Source organism: Staurois parvus, unplaced genomic scaffold (genome assembly GCF_062004578.1).
Source record: "Staurois parvus isolate SC_StPar_1 unplaced genomic scaffold, SC_StPar_1.0 ptg000819l, whole genome shotgun sequence".
Lineage (NCBI taxonomy): Eukaryota > Metazoa > Chordata > Amphibia > Anura > Ranidae > Staurois > Staurois parvus.
In genome coordinates, this window is record NW_028318615.1 from 230,643 (window position 1) to 239,866 (window position 9,224).

Genomic DNA, 9,224 nt, shown 5'->3' on the forward strand with positions numbered 1-9,224 from the left:
GGTCAGGAGTATGTAATGTACAACATAGAGTATATAGTGCAGGGGTCAGGAGTATGTAATGTACAACATAGAGTATATAGTGCAGGGGTCAGGAGTATGTAATGTACAACATAGAGTATATAGTGCGGGGGTCAGGAGTATGTAATGTACAACATAGAGTATATAGTGCGGGGGTCAGGAGAATGGAATGTACAACATAGAGTATATAGTGCAGAGGTCAGGAGTATGTAATGTACAACATAGAGTATATAGTGCAGGGGTCAGGAGTATGTAATGTACAACATAGAGTATATAGTGCAGGGGTCAGGAGTATGTAATGTACAACAGAGTATATAGTGCAGGGGTCAGGAGTATGTAATGTACAACATAGAGTATATAGCGCAGGGGTCAGGAGTATGTAATGTACAACATAGAGTATATAGCGCAGGGGTCAGGAGTATGTAATGTACAATATAGAGTATATAGCGCAGGGGTCAGGAGTATGTAATGTACAACATAGAGTATATAGCGCAGGGGTCAGGAGTATGTAATGTACAATATAGAGTATATAGCGCAGGGGTCAGGAGTATGTAATGTACAATATAGAGTATATAGCGCAGGGGTCAGGAGTATGTAATGTACAACATAGAGTATATAGTGCAGGGGTCAGGAGTATGTAATGTACAACTTAGAGTATATAGTGCAGGGGTCAGGAGTATGTAATGTACAACATAGAGTATACAGTGTAAGGGTCAGGACTCATAATATTGGTATTCAGTAATCAGTGGAAGATTAAATGTTTACTGTAGACAAGTTGCAGAGATCCCACACCGCTGCCTCCCATCTCCTGAGACTGCACTCAGTGACTTGGGTCTGAGACACTACAGACATATCCCTCCACCCGGCACAGCCAGCAGACAACAGAGCAAGGAACCCTGGGAGAAATGTTCTGTCAGAGATCTTACTAGACCCGGGCATGGGGAAGAAGACCCACAGATTAGGTCCCAGATAACTCAACATCTATGGTGAAATGCACATTTTGCTGCCAGCTGAACCCCAGAACCTCCATAAATCCAGTCTAGATACATAAATTGTGTCTGCAGCACAGAGAAGGAAGATTATCCGAGAGAAATCCAGGAATACAGGACGGGGAACACAGCTCAGGAAAGTGACCAGGGGATTACAGGCTGATATCACCCAGTCCCCGCCCTACTCTGGACCAATCAGTGAGCAGTATGGGTGGAGGAATGGATTTAGTGTTCATGACCCACCTGTGCTGATCTCTGTAGGAGTGTCCTCCTCTATAAATGTCCCCGTTATTCCATCCTCCTCCATAGACTGCTGATCATCCCTCACATACGCCTCTTCTTCTTCTGCTTTCACCTCAAATTCTATATCGATTGGATCTCCACTCTAAATCAAGGAAATGAGAGAAAATATCATCTGTAAAATGTAAGCTTTATTATTGTGACATCACATAAAATATCCACACATCATCTTTCAAGTCCATGTTCTAGATGCTCCATCCCACCAACCTTGTAATAGTGAGGGATGGTGTGACCTCCCTGTGTGGAATCCCGGGAATACAGAGGACGGGGACATCTCTCTGGTGGGTTCCCATGACTGGATCCATCTGTAGGAAACACACACACTGACTGAATCCATTGTTTCTATGTGTTTATCAGATGATGGGGGATCTAGGTGGATCCTCCGTACTGCTCTCTCCTTTACAATAAAGTCTCCTCTTACCCGGTGATGTGAGGGGCGGCTGATTGTCCATCATGACGTCCTTGTAGAGATCCTTGTGTCCTTCTAAATACTCCCACTCCTCCATGGAGAAATAGACAGTGACACCCTGACACCTTATAGGAACCTGACACACACAATGATACAGTCACCATCCAGACACATCCCTTGTCTGTTACTGGAGAATGTCCCAGAATTCCCGGCACCGCTCACCTCTCCTGTCAGCAGCTCAGTGATCTCTCTGGTGACTTCTAGAATCTTCTTCTTCTTTCTCTCTTCTATCAGGGAGGGAGGTGGAGGCAATGTGATGTCATATGATCTCCAGACTTCACAGGAGGAAAACTCTACATCTGAACACAAATAGTAACATCAAATGATATTCCCAGAATCCTCCTCACCTCTCCATTCAGATCTCCATTTTATTAAAGCCCCACTTCAGGCTGAGGTATAATTCCCCCCCACAGGACCCCCACACTACGCAGGGTATAGGCTTGTGAGGTCAGTGTGATGTCATAGGATTCTCTGACTCTGGATGGAGGGACATTGGGGGGAGGAGCTGTGAGGTCAGTGTGATGTCATAGGATTCTCTGACTCTGGATGGAGGGACATTGGGAGGAGGAGCTGTGAGGTCAGTGTGATGTCATAGAATTCTCTGACTCTGGATGGAGAGACATTGGGAGGAGGAGCTGTGAGGTCAGTGTGATGTGTGATGTCATAGGATTCTCTGACTCTGGATGGAGGGACATTGGGAGGAGGAGTTGTGGGGGGCGCTCTGTGAGGTTTCTGTACATCTCTCCTGGGTGTGTCCCACCTCTCCAAACATGAAAGATGACCTTTGTCTTTGGGCTTTGCCAGGACACATCATATTTCTCAGACTTTACTAATCACATTTTAGATGAATATCTGAGACTGGGATCATTATGAAGAAATATGGTTTCAGGGCATTTTTATTATTATACAGGATTTATGGCGCCAACAGTTTGCTCAGCACTTTACAATATAACGGGAGACAATACAGCAACAATACAGATCAATACAAGAGGGATAGGAAGGCCCTGATCCTGGGAGCTTACAATCTAGGAGAGAGGGGCTAGTGGTACAAAAGGTAGTAACTGTGGGGGATGGATTGGTTGGAAGAGTAGAAGATTCCATTATTAGCTGAGGGCAGGAGAGGCTTCCCTGAAGAGAGAGGTTTTCAGAGATTGCCTAAAAGTGAGCAAAGTAGGTGATAGTCTGATAAAATGGGGTAAAGAGTTCCAGAGGATGGGGGAAGCTCTGGAGAAGTCCTGGAGCTGAGCATGGGAGGAGGAGACAAGGGAGCTAAAGAGCAGGATGTCATGGGAGGAGCGGAGAGGATGGTTTGGGTGATATTTAGAGACAAGATTGGTGATGTAATTTGGGGCAGAGTTATAAATGGCTTTATATGTTATTGTTAATGGTTTGAATTTTATCCATTGAGCAATGGGAAGCCAGTGGAGGGATTGGTAGAGAGGGGTGGAGGACACTGAATGGAGGTCAGTGGAGGGATTGGCAGAGAGGGGTGGAGGACACTGAATGGAGACCAGTGGAGGGATTGGCAGAGAGGAGTGGAGAACACTGAGTGGAGGCCAGTGGAAGGATTGGCAGAGAGGGATGGAGGACACTGAGTGGAGGCCAGTGGAGGGATTGGCAGAGAGGGGTGGAGGACACTGAGTACAGGCCAGTGGAGGGATTGGCAGAGAGGGGTGGCAGATACATAACGGTTAGTAAGGTGGATGAGTCTGGCAGCAGCATTCATGATAGACTGAAGAGGGGATAGTCGGCCAATGAGGAGGGAGTTACAATAGTCAAGGTGAGATATAACAAGGGAGTGAATAAGTTGCTTAGTGGTTTCTGAGGTTAGGAACGGGCGTATCTTGGAGATGTTGTGGAGGTGAAGTCTACAAGATTTGGACAGTGATTGGATTTGGGGCTGAAAGGACAGATGGGAGTCTAGGATTACACCTAGTACCCTGGCATGAGGGGAGGGACTGATGGTTGTGTTATTGGTCTTGATGAAGAAGTCAGGGGGAGGGGGCACGGACTGGGGGGAATACTAAGAGCTCAGTTTTGGAAAGATTGAGTTTGAGGAAGTGGAGTGACATCCATGCCGATATGTCACTCAGTAGGTTAGTAATGCGAGAAAAGACTGAAGGGGCGAGGTGAGGAGGAGACTGAAGGGATGAGGTGAGGAGGAGACTGAAGGGGTGAGGTGAGGAGGAGACTGAAGGGGTGAGGTGAGGAGGAGACTGAAGGGGTGAGGTGAGGAGACTGAAGGGGTGAGGTGAGGGGTAGAAAGATAGATTTGTGTGTCATCAGCATAGAGATGGTACTTAAAGCCATGGGAGTTTTTTAAGTGACCAAAGGAGGAGGTGTAGATGGAGAAGAGAAGGGGTCCAAGGACAAAACCTTGAAGGAACCCTACAGAGAGAGGGAGTAGAGAGGAGGAGCCAGAGTTATAGGTAATGCTGAAGAAGCGCTGTGATAGGTAGGAGGAGAATCAGTAGAGAGCAGAGTCTCGGAGGCCAAGAGAGTGGAGTTTTTTGAGGAGGGGATGGTCAACGGCATCAAAAGCCACAGAGAACTCAAGCAGTAAGAGTACAAAGTAGTGACCATTGGTTGGGATGAGTACGGAGTAGTGACCATTGGTTTGGATTAGCATGGAGTAGTGGCCATTGGTTGGGATGAGTACGGAGTAGTGACCATTGGTTTGGATTAGCATGGAGTAGTGGCCATTGGTTGGATTGAGTATGGATTAGTGGTCATTGGTTGGGATGAGTACTGAGCAGTGGCCATTGGTTTTAGCAGTTACTGTAGTAGATCATTAGTGAGGTTTAGTAGGGCAGTGTCAGTGGAGTGTAGAGAGTGAAAGCCAGACTGTAAAGGGTGAAGAAGGTTGTTGTCAGTGAGGTGGGAGCTCAGGCGATTGTAGACTAAGCGTTCTAGGAGTTTAGAGGTAAATGGCAGCAGGGAGATGGGTCTTAAGTAGTTCAGGTTGGTGGGGTCCAGGGAGGGCTTGTTAAGTATGGGAATGATGTGCGCATGCTTTAGAGGGGAGGGGAAGGCACCAGTAGAGAGGGAAAGATTGAAGATGTGAGTGAGGGAGCATAGGATGGAAGAAGAGGGTGACCGTAGTAGTTGTGAGGGGACAGGATCCAGGGGGCAGGTGGTGAGACGGGCTTCTGAGAAAACCTTAGTGACCTCTTCGGGAGTAGCGAGGTCAGAAGAGGAAAGTGTTGAGGGAGGTTTAGTATAAGGTATGCTAAGTGGGATGGATGTCTGTGCAGTGGTGATGTCCCTACGAATTGTATCAATCTTGTTTTTGAAATGATTTGCAATCTCATGAGCAGTGAGTGAGGTACTGGGTGGAGGTGGAGAAAGTAGAGAGTTAAAAGTAGAGAAGAAAGATGAGGACTGGATGACAAACTATTGATGAGACTGACAAAGTAGGCTTGTTTGGCAGCATGGAGGGAGGAATTGTAAGTCTCTTAACCACTTCCAGTCCGGACACTTTCACCCCCTTCCAGTCCAGGCCAATTTTCAGCTTTCAGTGCTATCACACTTTGAATGACAATTGCGCGGTCATGCAACACTGTGCCCATATTAATTTTTTACAGTTTTTTTGAGACAGATAAAGCTTTATTTTGGTGGTATTTATTCACTACTGGGATTTTTATTTTTTTGCTATGTAAATGAAAAAGTCCAAAAATTTTGAAAAAAGTTTTTACTTGTAAAATTTTGCAAATAATATTTCATCATAAATCTTGGCCAAAATTTATTCCGTTATCTTTTTAGTAAAAAAAAAAAAAATAGCCCAAATTAGTTTATAACCAAAAATTATAACTTTTAAACTTTTTTTTACATTTTTAAATTTTTTTATATTATTATTTATGCTGTTTTTTTTTACATACTGTCACCCTAGCAGTACAGTGTCACCATGGTGACACTGTAGTACTTGTGGGGGGTGATGAAGATTTTTTTTTTTACTCTGATTGCTTTTACACCCATAAAGGCTGTAAAAGCAATAATTTCTCCTTCTCTCTGGCTGCATTCTTGCAGCCATTGAGAACTACTGTGTGAGCTGTGATTGGTCACTGCTTGTCACATGGTACAAGTCTGTTGTGAATAGCCTTGTACCATGTGACCTTTGTGATCATTCACAGATTTCACACGTAGTAAGCAATGTTAGAAGCAGGGGTGGACTGGCAACTCATGGGGCCCCCCGGGCAATAGGGGATCATGCGTGTCCTTCCCAAACTTCAAAAAAGCTTATGAAAAAGGTACCAGGGGCATCTCATGGGGCCCCCTACTGACCCCAGACCCTCGGGTAGTGCCGAGTTTCCAAATGGTCAGTCCACCCCTGGTCTGAAGTGACATCTTGTGATCACTGATTGGCCAATCGGTAATCACATGATCGGGACCTCACAGAGAGGTCCCATACGTTGATCGGTATTCGTGTTGCTGCATGCTCTCAGGAAGTGCGCACAAGCAGGGAGCGGGGAGTCCATTTATAAATGGCCACCTGACCCTGCACTGCAACCGTCCGGCCATTTATATACAACGGGTGGATGGGAGGTGGTTAAGATGTCCGGTGTGGTCAGTCGGCCACGGATGTAATGGTCGGGGCCTGATGCTTCATGTTGTTAGAGGACCAAGTGAGTCCAGTGTGGATGACAGTGAACTGTTGTAGACAGCAGTGGCCAGGTCAGGGCAGGACAGGGGAGAGATTCTCTCATAGAGTTGGTCAGTTGCAGAGTGGACAGGAGCCGGGTTCAAGTTGTGAAGGTTTCTGCGGGTAATTGTTTGCTGCTTGGAGGGATAGGTGTTTGAAGACGAGGAGACTGTGAAGGTGATGAGATTGTGATCAGAGAGAGGAAAGGGGGTGTTTGTGAGGTTGTAGGGAGTGCAAAGATGGGAGAAAACAAGGTGTAATGTATTCCCATCAGAGTGAGTGGAGGACGTGTCCATTGTGTTCAGGACATTTACTACAAATGACATTTTTCTCTCTTTCTTCCTATTTGAATCTTATAAAACAAAGACATAGATATTCCAATCCCCTAAATATCCCCCCATCCCCCACCACTAATTAAAGTCATAAAATCCATTAGTATAGAAGGATGAGGTGAGAAGGTGACACCTCTCCACAATGAGGAGAATGTTCCGGCCCCGGAAGTGGGGAATGTTCTGCCCCTGAAGGGGATAATCTGGGTTCCCACACTATATATGTGTGTATCATCATCTGCTGGAGATAAAAGACGTCACAGTGACTATGGAGGAAGAGGACGGACGTGACTATGGAGGAAGAGGACGGACGTGACTATGGAGGAAGAGGACGGACATGACTATGGAGGAAGAGAATGGACGTGACTATGGAGGAAGAGGACGGACGTGACTATGGAGGAAGAGGACGGACGTGACTATGGAGGAAGAGGACGGACGTGGCTATGGAGGAAGAGGACGGGGGTTGGTTACTGGGTGTAAATAGAACATAACATCTTATTACCTCCTCTGCTGCCACTTCTACCAACGTCTCCTTTCTACTCCTGTCTGTGCCTGACATCACTTCCTGTCTGTACCTGCCATCACTTCCTGTCTGTACCTGCCATCACTTCCTGTCTGTCTTCCATAGAGACTTCCTGTCTGGGTAGAAGTGAGATCCCCACCTTGTGGAGCTCAGAGGAACTGCATCCCCGAGAAGCATCTGGTAGTGTGACCCCGGCCTTGTGCTGGGTGTGTATGGACTGTAGATCCTTATAGAGGAGTCACCTCCACTCCCACCAAGGGGGACAGAAATATATGACTGCCTAGTCCAGCCTTTCTCAGTCAGGGTTCCTCCAAAGGTTTCTAGGGGCTCCTTCAGCAATGAACAATTCCTGTCTCTTAGTAACAAATGGCATCAATGATCTGTAAAATCCATTTCTTGGAATACATCACAGGACACGAAGCATCTTTATAAATCCTTCCTAACACTGTTATGCCCACCTACAGGTGATCGGACATTGGCCAACAATAGACAGGACGTCCCCTTGTAGAGCAGATCTCCCACATAGGAAAGGTTTGCAGCAAGCCATAGCCCATAACAGGAGGGGACGGATCTCTGGGATTCCTGAGGGAAGGAATCACTAACTAGCTGACATCTCCTGAGCGTTCCAAATCAGACTCGTCCTCGCAACTTCAAAACTTCTCCCAGACACAAAAACATTCCACGCATGTAAACACATACATGTAATCTGACCGACGTCAACATGCTCAACTCTGACAGTCCCAGAATATCCAATGTGTTTGGTGTTTAGTGACATCATATATCATGCCTGCTCAATATACAGGAAATGATCCACTACAGGGACCCATCACCTCCCAATCGTGCCGCTCACCTTCAGGTTTGAGCCACACAAAGGGAAGGTCAAACACACTTTGGTCACCACTATGGGTGGCAGAACTGGCAGCATTCCTCCACTTCACTTGGAATCAGTAAGTCTCATTTTAAGGTCTCCAGCCAAATCCTTGTTAAAATTAAAGCTCAAAAGAGCTCATGATTGTTTACATTTCCATTCAATGAGTTTATTGTGGTGCAGGGAAGTTCAGGCACTCCAAACTTGTGTGAAATGCCGTCACCTCCACCTGAGTTGCCTGAACATCCGGTAAGAGATGCTAAAGATGTTCTCCCTAATGAGTCACCCATTTAGAGTATAACTCCGTTCCTGGCTGGGCAGGATTTGGCACCGTGATCTGTAACTTTTTTTGGATCATTGCTTAGTCAGGAGCTGGAGGGAGTGATGTGCATGTGACAAATCAGCAGGAAGGTATCAGTCTGGGTAAAGATGCCAAACCATTCATTTCAGTCAAATGTTCATCCAGTGTAATGTGTCAGGGAAAGGCATTCACCAATACCTGGTCCTAGGGGTGGGACAAGAACATGATCTAGTGTTTGGTGTCAGACGAGCCCCCTGTCCTACTGTACACTTGTGCTGTGTGTTAAACACTCTTTCATTTTTTGTTTCTTTCTCCTTGCAGCCAACATTGGATGCAGCTGGATCGGCACCCTGTCTACCTGGACCCGGCCCCCTTCTCGAGCTTGGGGAAAGGTTGTTGTTCAACATGGAGAGATTATGGGAACAAAGGAGGCTTTCTAATGCATCCAGTAATATAGAAAGGTTACTGGGGCTCCAACATGAAGCCCTGCTTGGACTTGTCACCGCGCTCAGGGATCAGACTACAGCGCTGCAGGACCTTAGTCATGATATCTGGGCCTTATGTCAAGCAGGGGCTGAACAAAATGCACCTTCGGCCAGAGGCTCCCAACCCCCGTGCAGTAGTAGTTTGGGGCCAATGCCAAGGTTGCCACAGAGTTTCCCTGCTGAAAGTGCCCGGGAAGCAGCAGGGGAACAAGCCTTGGAGGTGCTGATTCTGGAACTACCGACTCTGGAGCAACCCCCTCAAGAAACCCCACCCGAAGACCAGTATGCCTCCTTCCCCATGGA